The sequence below is a fragment of the Mesocricetus auratus genome, unplaced genomic scaffold (assembly GCF_017639785.1).
Source record: "Mesocricetus auratus isolate SY011 unplaced genomic scaffold, BCM_Maur_2.0 Super-Scaffold_4256, whole genome shotgun sequence".
Lineage (NCBI taxonomy): Eukaryota > Metazoa > Chordata > Mammalia > Rodentia > Cricetidae > Mesocricetus > Mesocricetus auratus.
Genome location: NW_024429182.1, coordinates 13154875 through 13170405, shown reverse-complemented (window position 1 = coordinate 13170405; position 15531 = coordinate 13154875). Strand labels below are relative to the sequence as shown.

Genomic DNA, 15531 nt, shown 5'->3' with positions numbered 1-15531 from the left:
TTACATTCCATCTCTTGTCTGTGTTTGAGCTACAGATCCCAAGCTCCTCAGCTCATCAATGTCTTCCTTAGTATACTGGATTTCCTTTGACCATTTTATGTCTGACCCCGAAGTGTACACACACATACACACACACACACACACACACACTCTCTCTCTCTCTCTCTCTCTCTCTCTCTCTCTCTCTCTCTCTCTCTCTCTCTCTCTCTCTCTCTCTCTCTCACTCACTCACAAAGACCTGTCTGTGCTTAGTACTTTTCCATAAAGGGTCTGGCTGGGTTTGTGAAAACTACAACATTATTGCACAGGCCTGATGTTTTAGCAGGACTTACCTCCATAGTTTCACCTGTAAATGTCACTGGTTCCTTTCTATAAATGTCCCCTAGTCTCTAGTGAGGTGGGATAGATTTTGCATTTGCTTTCTTGGCTTCCTTTGCGGATTCACCTTCCTCTTTGGGATCAGTGTCACCTTTTTCCTGACCCATTTATGGTCCCCTTTCTTCCCATGGCCCTGAGTTCTTGCATCCTGGAATGAGGTGAAGGTAGGTAGGATCAGGCAGAGACGGCGTAAGTATCTTTTAAAGGACATGGCCCTGATCCCTTCCTTATCCCATCAGTGTCTCTGTCATGGTGACGATCAGGGCTGGAGGGTAGAAAATGAGGCTCCAAGCAGGAGTGTAGTGTTCCTGCAGGCATGTGTGCGCAATGTGGGGGTGTTCTCTGTGCCTCAGTTTGGGGAAGTGGTGTTTTGGGTGTGGAAGAATGACTTGGAGCCGTGGTGACCAGCCTGGGCCTGGGGGCGGGGGTACAGAAGGTGTTGGAGAGGACCCACCAGATGCTGCAGACTCAGACTACGGTGACTTCACCCTCCTGACTCACCCTTGTCCCAGTCTCCTGGAAACAGAAAGTGACAAATAAGTGATTGTCGTGAGCTCCAGAACACCCACGGCCAGTAAATCATAGAGATGAAAATCTAGTGTCGCAATGGCCATCTCTGCCTCTGTGGCAGCCAGGACTGTTCAGGAACCTTGGACAGAGCCACTGAGTTAGGAAGGCCACACTGCTGCATTTCCACACATTTGTCTTTCTCTCTGCTTAACTTTTCCTATACCTGCCTCTCCTCTCCCTGCCTTTAAAACCTTTTACTGAACATGACAGAAAAGAGCCACACTCCGGGGAGGAATTTCAGGTACCTCGCAGTCTTCTTTAAGGTTGCAAGCTCACCCTTTCTCCATGCACTGGTCCACCTACCCATCTGGCCATCCATCTACCCACCCATCCAGCTAGCTAAATGTCTACTCATCTGCCCATCCTCCCCCACTCTATCCCTCCATTTTATGCCTTCATCTATTCCAGTCTCAAATCTCCCCACTCCCAAGACGTTCTTCTCAGCCCGTCTAAGGTCGGTGCCCATGACTCAGACTTCAGTTTTCATCTGGCCAGACTGACCTGGGTAATGAGGTATTGATGTACACTAGGAACGGTTCCATTCTTTCAACTCATTTTACCATCTCCAGGCAGACAGTAGCCCTTTCTAGAAAGTAGGTGCCCACACTCTTGTGACTGTTTTCTTTAGTGACGGACAACCCGCTTCTTCTCTGCATGTGACAGCCCACACTGAAGTGTCTGGGAGAGGCCCCTGGAAATATGAGCACAGAGTGAGGAGGAGGAGGGGTCTGTGGAGGTTCTCACCTGAATGTGGGCACCGTCTTGGGTGTGAGGTGGGTACTAAACAGAACCAGGCCAGGAGGGAAAGAGCCCCAGGCTTCAGACTGCCAACAGTAACTTGGCTATGAGAGCTCACTGTCACCACTGGACCCTATTGCCTGTCCCCAGAGGGTACCGACTTTGGAGTCCAAGCCTTGGTCTCAAGACAGAACTTCCTGGCTGTGTGTGTCCTCAGGCAAGCTCTAAGCATTAGCCACATCATCTGTAAGCATGGGTGCCAACAATCTTACCGAGGTCAGAGTGTCATGCTGCCTCCACCTCACATGCAACTTCAGGGACGGCAAGAGAGAACTGTACACTTGTGCCATTAGTAACAATAGCCATAGCCTCGGCAAATGGAAATGAAGAGAGCCGGGCGTCGGTGGCGCACACCTTTAATCCCAGCACTCGGGAGGCAGAGGCAGGCAGATCTCTGTGAGTTCGAGGCCAGCCTGGTCTACAGAGCGAGCTCCAGGACAGCCTTCAAAACAATACAGAGAAACCCTGTCTCAAAAAACCAATAAATAAATAAATAAATAAATAAAATGAAGAGAAATGTGTTGTTTATTAGGAATTCAGGTTTGACTGGGTGTCTTGCATTTTGCCTCTTGGTCCTCAGTCAGTACCCTAGAAGCAGGGCCTGAGGCTGCCTCCTTCATCTTGGTCCTGACTAGGGGAGTTGCAGAGGCGGGTGAGGGAGACAGATGTCCATGCAGTGCAGACCATGGACCAGCAGCCCACATGCTGGAAGCTAAGCAGGGAGGAGCTGTCCAGGAGTGGGCTGTGTATGCCTGCGTGTTCATGTGTACCCAGCCTTGGCACAGAAGCCTGCGCGTGTGCAAGCTAAGGGCCCTGTGAATCAGCACTTGCCAACTGTAGCTTCTGCCAGCCGGCTGTGGGCAGCTAGCAGCAGCATGTGATATGCTCCACGTCACCGTTCTCTGTGGCAGGAGCACAGAAGCAGGGATTCTATTTGGTTCTTGGAAGAAAATGCCAGTGCACCCCAGAGCTTGCCCATGTCAGTGTGTGCTTTGTTCCGAGTTTTTCTCTGCTTCCTCCTCTTCTCTCCTCTCTTCCTCCTTTCCTGTTTCATTCTCTCCTTTCCTCTTTCAAAGCCCCTCTGTGACTGCCTTTCCTAGGTATCTAATGTATGTGGGATGCCGACACATCCTTGGTTACCTGATGGTATACAGTTCGGGCTCTTACCCACCCCACAGAGCTACGGTGAGGGTGAGGTAGCCAGCCCTCAGCAGCATGGCCTTGCGTCTCCAGGGACAGGAACCACCAGGGTAGGCTGTGTGAGCTGTGCAACCTGGCCTTGGCCCCTTGTGATCAGCATCTATGCAGTGGGCTAGGCATGTTTCACTTAGAAATGCCAGCATTTGAGGACATTAAATGGCTTCTTGGGGCTAGAGAGATGGCTAAGCAATTAAGAGCACTGGCTGCTGTTACAGAGGACTAAGGTTCAATTCCCAGCACACATACGGAAGCTCACAATCATCTGTAACTCCAGTTCCAGGCGATCTGATACCGTCTATGGCTTCTGTGGACACCAGGAGTGTGCACAGCACACAGGCAACTATATACATAAAAAAAATGACCCCTCATCCAGTTACGTTTCCTTGTTTTTCCTACCTGGGCACATGAGCTCTGGCTCCCTGGGTTTCTTTGGTTAGTAAGAGTGCCTTCACAGTCCAACTCTTTCACTTTCCACTTAGCCACTCCTCCTACCTGAACCTCCGGTAGGGAAACTGGCACATTCCCCAGATAGCGGTGTGGCTCCCCAATATTCAGGCTCATTTCTCCTGCAGAGAAGGCATGTTTTGAGAACTCAGTTTCTGGCAGCTACAGTTTGCCCTGCACCACTCAGGAAAGCTGGGTCAGAGGTCCCTGTAAGTGGTGAATGTCACTTTTGAAAAGGCCCCGGGTCAGAGGTCCCTGTAAGTGGTGAATGTCACTTTTGAAAAGGCCCCGGGTCAGAGGTCCCTGTAAGTGGTGAATGTCACTTTTGAAAAGGCCCCGGGTCAGAGGTCCCTGTAAGTGGTGAATGTCACTTTTGAAAAGGCCCCGGGACAGCTTTTCTTTAGAACCCACACTGTACAGATGCAGAAACACTGCTTATGAGAAGTGCTCTGTCCAGGGCATAGCTGGAGGCAGGGCTGGCATTACACACAAGACTCGGAGCTCTTACCTTCTCACCTGGGTGCCTCGTGCTCCATCATAGCCAGACCTTCTCTGGATATTAATTCAGAGAGATGGCTTTGGAGGGGTCAGGAGCCTCATAGCTGTGTACAAAGACAAGTCATCCCGATAGCATGCGTCTCCTCTTCCTTGTTCAGCGTCATGGGAATATTGAGTTCAGCCAGGAGAGGAGTGGTCAGTAGGTCCTTTCTCTCTAATCATGGCACAGATGGACACTATTGACCCTTGACTGCATCTCGAGCACCAGGTAAGGCTATGCTGATGGGTCCCTTATGTTATCCACACTTAGTAACTCTTTTATAGAAAAGAACACTGCATGTATTCTTCAGATACAAAATTTTACGTCTACTTATTTATCCTTTCTTTCTTTTTTTGTTGTTTTTTAGAGACAGGGTTTCTCTGTATTGTTTTGGAGGCTGTCCTGAAGCTCACTCTGTCGACCAGGCTGCCCTCAAACTCACAGAGATCCTCCTGCCTCTGCCTCCCGAGTTCTGGGATTAAAGACGTGCGCCACCAACGCCCCGCCTTCTTCCTTATTTCCTTCTTTCTTTCCTTCCTTCCTTCCTTCCTTCCTTCCTTCCTTCCTTCCTTCCTCCCTCCCTCCCTCCCTCTATCTCTCCCTCCCTCTCTATCTCTCTCTCTCTTTCTCTCTTTCTTTATTGTGTGTGTGTGTGTGTGTGTGTGTGTGTGTGTATACACACAGACCATGGTACACCTGAGAAGATCAGAGAACAGCTTGTGGGAGTGGGTTCCACTCTGTTTGTCCCAGGGATCAAACTCTGTGGAACTCATTTTAAGGCATGTTGGCCAGCATATTTACATTCTGCTGAACTATCTAGCCCATGCTCTGACGTAGATTTGAAAAGTCCAGGTTTGTAATCTCACCTGTTATGATCATTGAGTCTCTTAGGACAGTGTTCGGGTAGAAGGTTTGGGTTATACTGCAGTCAGCTTGACTTGCAGAACCATTGCTCTCCTGACTTGTAGTGATGGATATAGAAGGAAGGATTCTACATAGTAACAAGGCCAGAGATCCCTAACACCCTGTGGTGTCATGGCAACCAAATGGAGGAATTCTATTCACATGGAGACAGGTGGTCCTATCAGACTCAAGCTGGCCTACCGCATTAGCAATTGGGTTGTGAACCCATGATGGGGGTGCTGATGGAAGGAGAATGAAAAGGCCAGTGTAGGATGCTGTTTGTGGGGAGTGTTTGGCAATTTTTAAAGATGAAAAGAAACAGAAAGAGACTGATCTTCCTGATAAACTCCAATGAAGGAGATATAAAAATTCAGCCAGGCCTCACCTTCCTGTTTCAGCACCAATGGCTGAAACTCCTGGGTGTCCTATCCTTGGTCTGCTCTGGAGCGTCTGGCCTTGGCCTTGAGGACAGCACAGGCCTGATGTGGCCCTTTGTTTCCATCTCTTGTGCTGACTGAGGACAGAGAGCAGGTACTAATCTGGACCTCTCCACCTTCTCGTGATGTAGCTTTCAATCATTCTGATGCACGCTAATTGACTGTGGTGTGTATTTGCTTTCTGCATTAGAGTTTACCCCTTCCCTAAAGAAGTGTTTTTCCCCTCTTGTAGTATAGACACCGTCAAGATGTTCGTAAGTCCAGTTGAGGATACAGCCCCCCCAACACCCGAGACTTTGAAAACGTTAGGATATAGAATTATTCCTATGAATCCAGGAAAGGAATTGGTCCTCCCTAATCAGTCGAGGAAGGGCATACTGGATGAAGAGGATGTGATACCAGAGGTAGGGTTGGGGTTGGGCAAAGGAACACAGTTGCAGAGGAAGGAGATGGAATGTCCTTCTCTCAGACATATGTCTGGACCACAGATGTCTTAGAGATTCAGGCAGTGGGAGACACAGAGTGTTTCTGGAGCTTTCAGCCAAGACAGATGAAGGACCTACAATGAGGTCTTGAAAGACTGACTATGGCTTCTGTTTCTTAGTCCTTCATATAGCTACATAGAATGGGCACATAGTAGGTGCTCCATGTTCATTGAACGAAAATAATTATCTCAAGTGACATTCATAGGATATACATTTCCAACATTAAATAAAAGGATTCATTAACTACTATGTGAAAATTAGAGGAATGTAGGGGCAAATGTCAAAGGTTAGGTGGATTCGTTAATAAAGTCGTGATTACGAAGGCTATATAGAAAAGCACGTCTCTTTTCCTTGAGCATGGCCATCATTGCAGCCCAGAGAAAGATACATAATGGTCTTGAAACAATAAGGATGCGGTTTCTGCCACTCCAAAGAACCCGAGTCAGCAGAATCAGCATTCTTGACAAGAAGTTCCCTGAATGAGGAGTGTGGTATAGATTGTTTGAGGCCCACACAGCAGCACTGTTCTCTCCAGGGCCATTGCTAATGCTCTGACATGACTTCTCCACACACACAGAAACCCCAGGGATTCAGATGCTTAAGAGGCTCGCCCATCAATTTAACAGTGCTCAGGTGAGCTCTGTTGTCCAGCAGATCCAGGAAGCTTCCCCAGCAGATTAGGAAACATCAGTGTAGTCCTTCCTCATTCTTAACTCCTGAAGGCAGAAGGCCATGCAGCTTTACTGAGCTTCAGACTGGGGATTGCCAAGTGAGGATACTGAGGAGTGCAAAGTGTGTGAACTTCATACGCTGGTAATGAGCAAGAGCTTAAGGCCTTCTCAGGGGCCACCACAGAGCCGATGGCATGCAAGAGAGGACAGATTTATTTGGGGGAGGTCTTTCCATTGTAAAGGATGTTTTCAAAAATAAGAAAGCAGAGCCATGTATAAGCTAAGCTGATTTGCAGAAAGTTCAGGAAAACTCTACCCACATCCTGTCAGGTTTTTGAGCAATATTAATGGGATTAGGTGTGCTAATCATAACAGCATCCCAGACAGTAACACCAAGACAACTGATGATCCGTAGGTCCCCACCTTGTATGTGCCCAATACTGAATGTTCATGTCGTGACCTTTCTCATTTCCACGACTCTATGGAAGCCTTTACACACTTAGCAAAAGGGCTTCAAGAACATGTCCAGGCTTTACAGGTTACAGGGTAACTGATGGATCCAAGATTTGATGCCCATTATTCCTTGATTGGGAACATCTTACACTGAGCAGTCTTTCCTTTTCCCTTCTCCTGTTTTATTCTCTTCCTCTGTGCTCCAGAATGTGCCTTCTCTCATCCAGCTTATGCTGTGATGCTTCTATTTTTGGTAGTTTATTATCGGACATGGAGAGTGGAAATGAAGTAGAATAGTTGGGGTTTGTTTTATAAAGCATGCATTTAGAATCAACCCCCTCATCAGTAAGAGATCAGTAAGAGTAGGGTTGCCTGCACCGGGCACCAGGTAGCTGGTAATTACAAAGCAATGGAACCTTGATTATCCATGTGTCTGTTAGGGAAGTTTCTCTTCAGTGTTTACTGCAGATATTTAATGTTGATAGATTCCCTTTAAGATTAGATTCCAGAGTGCTTTTCTCCTCCCCTTTTCCATGGGTAAGTGAAATTCAGGTGTTAAGAGTGAAATATGATGCCTGAATTTGACTCCTCAAGTGGATATACAGTTTAGGAAGTTGACATGGTACAGGGGATGTGGAGATCCTTGGAAATCCACGTTCTGTACCTCTGGGTTACCTTGGTTTAGTAATTCAGTTTCTCCCAGTGTCTATGTCCTTACTTTAGGATTTGGGTATTAGAATTTTGAATATAGGGGGAGCTGTGGTGCCTCACAAGATCTGCCCTTTAAGGTGCACTTCAGTTGTTTTCAGTTTTGGGGAGTTGGGCAAAGGAGTATGTTCTTACCCCATGAAAGCTTCCTAGCCCAGGTCATGTCTGCTCCCTGAGGGGAACCTATATCCCTTGGTAATTTCACTGCAAGCCTAGCCAAGAGCTGTTCAGGGATGAGTATAGGCCTCTCCGAGGATGCATGCATCAACTTACCCATTCCTGCAGCCTCCTCTCTACTCGGTGCTGGTCCTTAGAACTTTCCTCACTACTTAAGCCTCTACATGTAAAACCGTGACTCTGAGACCTGTGTTCCCAACCCAGGATAACTGTGATAATTTAATGCAATCTTTGCTTTCCATACCTGGTCTAGCACTTGTAAAATGGGATATTGTCCTCCATAAATGTGCCTTGTATTTTATTGGCTTTCACTTTTCATAGGAACTCCCAGAGAAGGCAGATTTTCTGAATGGATAGTACAATATTGAGTATGAAGTCATTGATCAGGGCTCAATACACAATGGAAATTCTTGAGAGATTTGAAGGCAGACCCCCTATTGATTCACACCAGACTCCTTTAATAGAAGACAGACAGGCGAGTGCAACTGAATTTAATCATAATGCTTTTCTTTTCTGTGCTTTGGGAGAGAATCGTCCCAAAGACGTGTTCACATATAGGAAGAGATTCAACAAATTTAGTTAAGTGAGGCATCAATGAGGAAATTAATAATGCAATAGGTGTGTGTGTATGTGTGTGTGTGTGTGTGTGTGTGTGTGTGTGTGTATCCCAATCAGATGTTTGCGGAGTGTTAAAGTGTTTAGTTAATGGTTACCAGTGAGAGTGGTTAGGATATTAGCCTGACAAGGGAAGAAGCTCTATTAAACATTTCAAAGAAAAAGATCTTTGAAGGTACTTGTAGTTGGAGTAACAAATGAATAGGCAGGAGTGTGCATTTCTAAACTATATGATGTAATCGTGAAAGGCCTCTTTACATCTCAGCTACCAGGCAGAGTCCTGTCATTCTGGGGCAATCATTGTCACAAGTTAGTTGGTAATTACCTTGGCTGTTCTCTATATACCAAATGTTATATGTGTATAGATTCATAATTACATGTGTCTGTCTCTGTGCGTGTGTACACATGTATGCATTCAATAAATGAATCCTTTCATGATTTCTCCTGTGTAGCTTGCATTTTCTCTCCCTTGTTCTCAAAGGACATTCCTTTAGACCTGGGTCTATAAAAAATTGTTATACTTCTTTCTTTGTACTGCTTGTGTGAACTAGTCCACTGGACAGCTGCACTGAGTTTGTTTACAGTGACCTGCATTGCATTGCTCACAATAGCTGAGGTACCAAAGCAGCGCAAGTTCCCACTGATGGATGAATGGATATGATGAATGGATATGATGGAATTGTGGTACATCCACAGAATGGAATATTTTTCAGGTACAAAATAAAAGAAATCCCTCACATGCGGCAAAATTAATGAAACTCGGGCATCTTCTGCTAAATGAGATATGCCAAACAGAGTAATAAATACTCTATGAATCTTAAAGTGTTGACCCCATAGTAGCAGAGAGCAGCATGGCAGCTGTCAGGGCAGAGGTGGGAGAAATGGAGAGATGCTGGTCAAGGGGCACACACACTTTGAGTTGTGAGATGAAGAAAGTTCTGGAATTTGATGCACAACATGAGTGGTCATGATGGATTTTAATTTGAGGATAATGCAGGAATCTACATATTAAATAGTCACAGTACACTTTTGAATGTATCAAATGTTTGTCAGTTTGGTATTTTAAAATAAATAGACAGCTGCTCAGTGACAGTCTGTTTATGTGATTTTTTTTCCTCTGGCTTTGCTTTGCTCTGCCCTGCCCTTCTCCTCCTTTTCTCCTTGTCTTTCCCCTTATATTTTGTGTGTACATGTACTGTGTATATGCTTTTGTGTGTTTGTGTGCAGGTGGCCTTCCATGGACCTGAGGAGGATACTGCATCGACCTCATTTTTTGAGACAGGGTCTCTCACTGAACTTAGAGCTTGCCGTTTAAGTAACGTGACTGGCCAGCCAGTCCCCAGAATCTGTCTGCCTCCCCCCCTCCCAATGCTTGGGTTACAGGCATATGTCATGTCTAGTTTTCTTTTTCCACACTATTGCTAAGGTTTCAAATTTGGGTTCTCTTGCTTAGACAACAAGGACTGTTCCTAGCTGAGCCATCTTCCCAGTCCCTCCACACATTTCAGCACAGCTAACCATGCTGAAGGAAATGTCCCTGCCAACACATTCAGCATGCCTCTTAAACGTGTCTCCTCACTTACACAGGGTTGGATGGTCAGTAAGCATGAATGGATAACTCTTGTGTCCAGTTGAAGAGCATATGCAGCTTGAGATAAGACAGAAGGGTTGTAGCTCCTCTGAGCACAGGCCCAGGCACTGACTTCTCAGAGTGAACTGAGCATCATATAAGGATCTGAACAAGGATGGAGTCCCGGCACACAGATCTTCTCTTACATAAGAATAGCATCACCCTCATTGGCTAGTCTCTGGTCCTCTTGTATGTGCTTTATGCCATAGAAAGAGCCTCTGTTAGATAGTGGGATTTTTTTCTCACTTATCCTAGGATACCTGCAGTGTTCTTTGGAGTTTTAGGGTCTAGGTTTGATGTGAGCTCCCTCTTCCATGATTCCTGACCTAGTACCCAAACCAGTTAAAATATTCATAACTGTTTAGACGTTCCAAAAAAGGTACTCTTTCAAATCAAACAGGTGTCAATGACCTGGTGCTTAGCCCCTAACATGTAAATAAGCACTGGGCATGATTGCATATGAATAATTCATTTTAAAATGCATCCAGAATACACTCTGTGACATAGTAGTTACTTACAACTGTATTAATGCATTTAACTGAAGAGTCTGGCTTAATGAGGTCATTCAGCATATTCACGGTCTTGTTGTAATCCCGTTACCTAGGAATCTAGACAGACCCAGCACATGGGATGCTTCCGTCATCACCATTGGATTTCTTTCACCTTTTTTGTACCATATTACCACATGTTCAGAAGAGCAAGTTTCCAGGAAGGCCTCTAGTTAGATCAATTCTTCACAGGAAGCCACAGATCACCTGAGTCCACTAAGCAGCCTTTCGTTATAGCAAATCACCTAGTTCCTTTGAATAACATTTGAAAAACGGGACTCACTTTAGTGGGCCAATGTGCAGACACAGATCAAAAGACCAGAGTTTCACGACATATGCAGAGTTACAGTGCACTAAGGAGGGGAGTAGGGTGTGGACCCAAATTGCCTGGTCTGTAGTCACTGTACTGTTCTCTGCAAAAAACGGATAACTCAACAGGCATATTGAAGTGTTTACATACGGGCAAGCATACATAGTCTCATAGAGCCAAGCACAAAACAGCTTTAACACATGCAAATACATGTTGAGCTTTTTAAAAAATTATTTTGTATTTGATGTTTAGAAGACTTTCCATGCCACTATTGTGGTTTAGCTTATGGGCAATCTTACCTTCTGACACAGGCATACAAACATGCCATTGTTTAACAGCCCTCATGAATTGAATTACAAGGTGTTTAGGAGGAGAAGGGAAATACTTCATATAAAAAGAAATGGCCCAAACAGGACTGAGAAACAATACCAGTTGATATCCCAACATGGATTGGGGAAATCTCAGAAGGCCCCAGCCCTATATGAACAGCCACAGTCAGTTAATGACTGCTGAAAAGGGAGAGCCAGTCTGTACCAGGGTTATCCCCCTGGTAGATTACACAGTCCCAAGTGGTCATCCCTAAATATAAATAAATATGAACTATACTAAATGACTCAGTAGGCTGTATCTCTATAACAATAACTCTTCCCGCCAGCCTGGGCCTACTGCTGTGTCAGCCTCAAATGAACACACAAGACTTATATTAGTTATAAACTGTTGACCAGTGACTAGGGTTTCTTATTGGCTGGCTCTGAGTTAATTATTAACCAGTAACTACTAATCCATTCCACATGGTCTTGGCTTACCAGACCTGCAACTCCTTTGCCCGCTACATGATGACGGCTCACAATCTCTACAGAGAAGTGAAGAGAGTGATTTCCTGTTTATATTCTGATTCTGCCCAGCTACATCACTTCCTGGGATCACATGATGACTCCTCTCTGCCTACACTTCCCAGAATTCTCCTTGTCTCCTAGTCCTACCTATCATCCTGCCTGGCCAATCAGTGTTTTATTCATCAACCAATAAGACAAACAGAAGAACACAGAAGAACCTTCTCCATCATCTGTCTGTCTGTCTGTCTGTCTGTCTGTCTACCTGTCATCTATCTATTATCTCTCACGTGTGTGTGTGTGTGTGTGTGTGTGTGTGTGTGTGAGAGAGAGAGAGAGATGATAATAAAGCAGAAGTCATGAATTTGAAAGAGAGTGGGAGCATGGGAGGAGATAGAGGGTATAAAGGGTAGTTGGGAATGATATAGAAACAGTAGTTATGTACAAAATTCTTGCAAAAATGTTTAAAAAGAAACATAATCGGGGACTGAGGAGAAGATTCAGTTAACAAAATGCTTTCCTCATTAGCATATGGAGTTACATTTGATCCTTAGAATCTATTAAAGCTGGGTATGGTAATACACACCTGTAATCCTCGCACTGGGAGACACCCACAAGTTGATTTCTGGAGCATGCTAGCCAGCTTACTTCTTCAGATTCAGTGACAGATGCCAATTAAAAATCAAACAGACAAAAAAAGAGGCAGAAAGTGGTTGAGGATATACCTGGTGTTGACTTCTGGTCTCCATATATATGCTCACACACATGCACTTTCACACACATGCACATACACTTACACATACATATACTTGGTTACACACAAATATACAGGCACTTACACACATGCACATGCACTTACAAACATGCACATGTACTTACACACACGCACATGCACTTACACACATGTGCATTCACTTACACACATGCACCTACACACACATGCACATGCACTTATACACAAGCACATGCACTTACGCACATGCACATGAACTTACGCACATGGGCATGCACTTACATGCACATGCACTTATACAGATGTACATGCACTTACACACATGCACTTACATACACACACAAGCGCTTACACACAGTTCAGGAGACACTTGGGAGCATTGGTGTATAGGACTGCGAGGTGGGAGAGTGAGGGTGAGTGGGAAGAGCCAGTGGACACATGTGGAAGAAGGAACGCACTGGCGTAGCTGGAAGAGCAGACCCACTTTCCGTGCTCTTGGGATGTTAGGTAGAGGTGGTGAAATGAACTTTAATATGGGTCCTCAGTGTTAGTTGAAATCTTCTAAGAATTTGAGTACAATTTGTTGATATGTGGAGGTTAGCTGTTAAGTCTTCCATGAGCAAATTGCAATCCATTTAACCACACAGGTTAGGTATAGAGTGTAGGATCGCCCTAGGAAGGGGAATAGAATAGGTAGTTATAGATGTATAAAATGGTGGACTGCAGTGGGAAGATTAAATGGGGAGTGGGGGAGAAGAGGGAGACTAGGGAGGGGACACAGGGAAGGATTGCTGAAACTAAAACATTTAAGAGGTTATATGGATACATTCTAATACTATCGTAATACAGTAGAAGGTTCATGAAATATATACATAGACAAAGATGATCTGAATGAAATTGCCAAATAACTGGGGAGATGGGATCCCAAATGGACACTTCTCATCACCAAGGGAAATTTCCAGTACCAGGAATGGGCTATATCTAATCAAGTTGTTGACCCCCACGGGAACCCTCAGAGAACACAAATTACTGCTAAGACTGTTGGTGGTTCTCCACAAACTGATGGTAAGCCGTATTGCTGAAGATAACACCCGTGTAACCCATCGAACATGGAGAAGTCAAGCTGGAGCCTACCGAGAGCCTCCATTCCTACAGATTAGTATCCATGGTACCGGAAGGTACTCTGCATGCTACCAAAGCAGAAAGGTAAACACCAGCCTAGCCACAAGCCCTTTAGTCTACATGGTGAGCTACCTGCAAGACGTGCTTGTGCAACAGTGGCATAGAGCTTGCGGGTGTAACCAACTAATGTCTTACTTCATTTACGGTCCATGAGATGGAACCCATACACAATGCTGCTTAGGTGACCAAGAACCAGATAGGCCAGAGACCTAGGGGAAAACCAAATGCTACTGTTCTGGGAATGTATCAGTAAAATGACTCCTAATGACATTCTGCTATAGATCAGTGGTTTGCTCAGCCATCATCAGAGAAACTTCCTCCTGTGGTAGACAGGAGGAGCCAATGCAGAAACCTACAACTGACAGTCGTACATGTGATGTTTCCATAAAATTCTTCCTCCCAGGGCTCGAGGAACCTTGTGGAAGAAGAAGTGGGAAAGGATTGTAAAAGCCAGAGGGGATGGAGGGCACACGGGAAACAAGGCCTTCTAAACACAGCAGGACTGACACACATGTGACCTCACAGAGATTGGCAGCATGAACAGGGCCTATGTAGCTGTGGGCCAGATGGAGTCCCGGCACCAAGAGGGGAAGTTGACACAAGCCTCCTTCTCTAAGCCATTTCTGATTAATAACTGCATGCAAAGGAAAAAATTAGTTTTCTAGAATGGGCTTTCACTGGTTATACAAACCACAGTTTAGGAAAGGTTCCATGCCCAGCAGGAGATGATCAACACAAAATGAACCCAATGCCATTTTTGAGGTTCTTTGTCTTAGAATGCAGTCTCTGGGTTTTGTTTGTTTTTTTCTTATAGGTCCTTTGTAAATATATTATACTCTCCAGTTTTGTATTTTTATGGGTTTTCTCTGTGTGTGAATATGTGTGTTTTTGTACCTATGGGTGTTTTTTGTGTGCTTTTTCTTGCTGTCTTTTTATTCTGTTTTGTTCTAGTATGGCATGTTTGATTTTGATTTTATATTATTATTATATTATCATTATCTCATATGAGAGAGAAATTTGGGTGGGTGGGGGAAATGCAGAGTTCCTGGGAGAACTTGGGGGAACAGAAAGCTGTAATAATATATTTTATGAAAAATACCATTTTTTAAAAAAGGGAGAGAACTTGAACACAAAATGTTTAAGCGCCATGAAAAATAGAGATTCTTGATTTTCTGAAAACAGTAGAAGTAAATAGATGAAAAATACCAAAAGCTTTTTTAAAAATGGAAGATTCTCCTACTGCAATAAGTGTACCTGGATGCAGTTATAGCTAGCGTATTCAGAATTGTTTTAAATTCTTTCCTCACTGAGATCTAAAAACAAATGTACTAAGTGCCTGTCCAAGAGGGCTGTTGACAAAGAGCAGTCCTTCCATGTCACAAATCAGTGTTCACTGTAAGTGATGCCTACGGTTGCATTTCAGATTTCTGACTCGTGTGTGTTGGGCTGTGACGCTGTGCAGAGGTGACATGCCCTAAGCCATCCCCTGCTGTCCCTTCATCACTCTGTGCAGGTAAATGAGATGGCTTGAGTGTGTGCCTGCTGTAGTGATCAAGAATATGTAGGTGGACAGGGACACAAACCAACGAGCAAGCAAGCAAACAACTAGCCAGCGTCATCTAGAAGCTCCACTAAAAAGTGCAGACTGAGGTTTAGAGGCACAGCGTGGTCATAAGTCAGTGTCTTCTCTCTTTACTTCCTACTTCTCGCTTTTGTCAGTATTAGCTTCGTTTCCCAGCAGCCTCTAGGTTGAGAAAGGTGACCACTGCTTATTTGGAGCCTATGTGGACCAATGGAAGTCAGTCACTTTTTTCCTCTCTCTTTCTCTCTTCTTCATCTTTATACTTTCATCCTGGGAATTGTTATCTCTGATTGGTCATCTGCTCCGTGTTTAATTGGTCAGTTTGTGGCAGTAGAG

General features: G+C 44.8%; 1 protein-coding gene and 1 long non-coding RNA gene across 2 annotated transcripts in view; one reads left to right on the top strand and one right to left on the bottom strand.

Annotated features, from left to right (window-relative positions):
* Sorcs3 (sortilin related VPS10 domain containing receptor 3) overlaps nucleotides 1-15531 on the top strand; it is a 609591-nt gene that overhangs the window by 39061 nt on the left and 554999 nt on the right. The gene's annotated exons all lie outside the window — the stretch shown is intronic.
* LOC121139394 lies at nucleotides 1491-4909 on the bottom strand. The gene is made up of 4 exons (XR_005876356.1): nucleotides 4795-4909; nucleotides 3899-4102; nucleotides 3343-3512; nucleotides 1491-1639 (listed from the first exon to the last, which is right to left on the bottom strand). It is a non-coding gene; the product is annotated as an uncharacterized LOC121139394 (long non-coding RNA).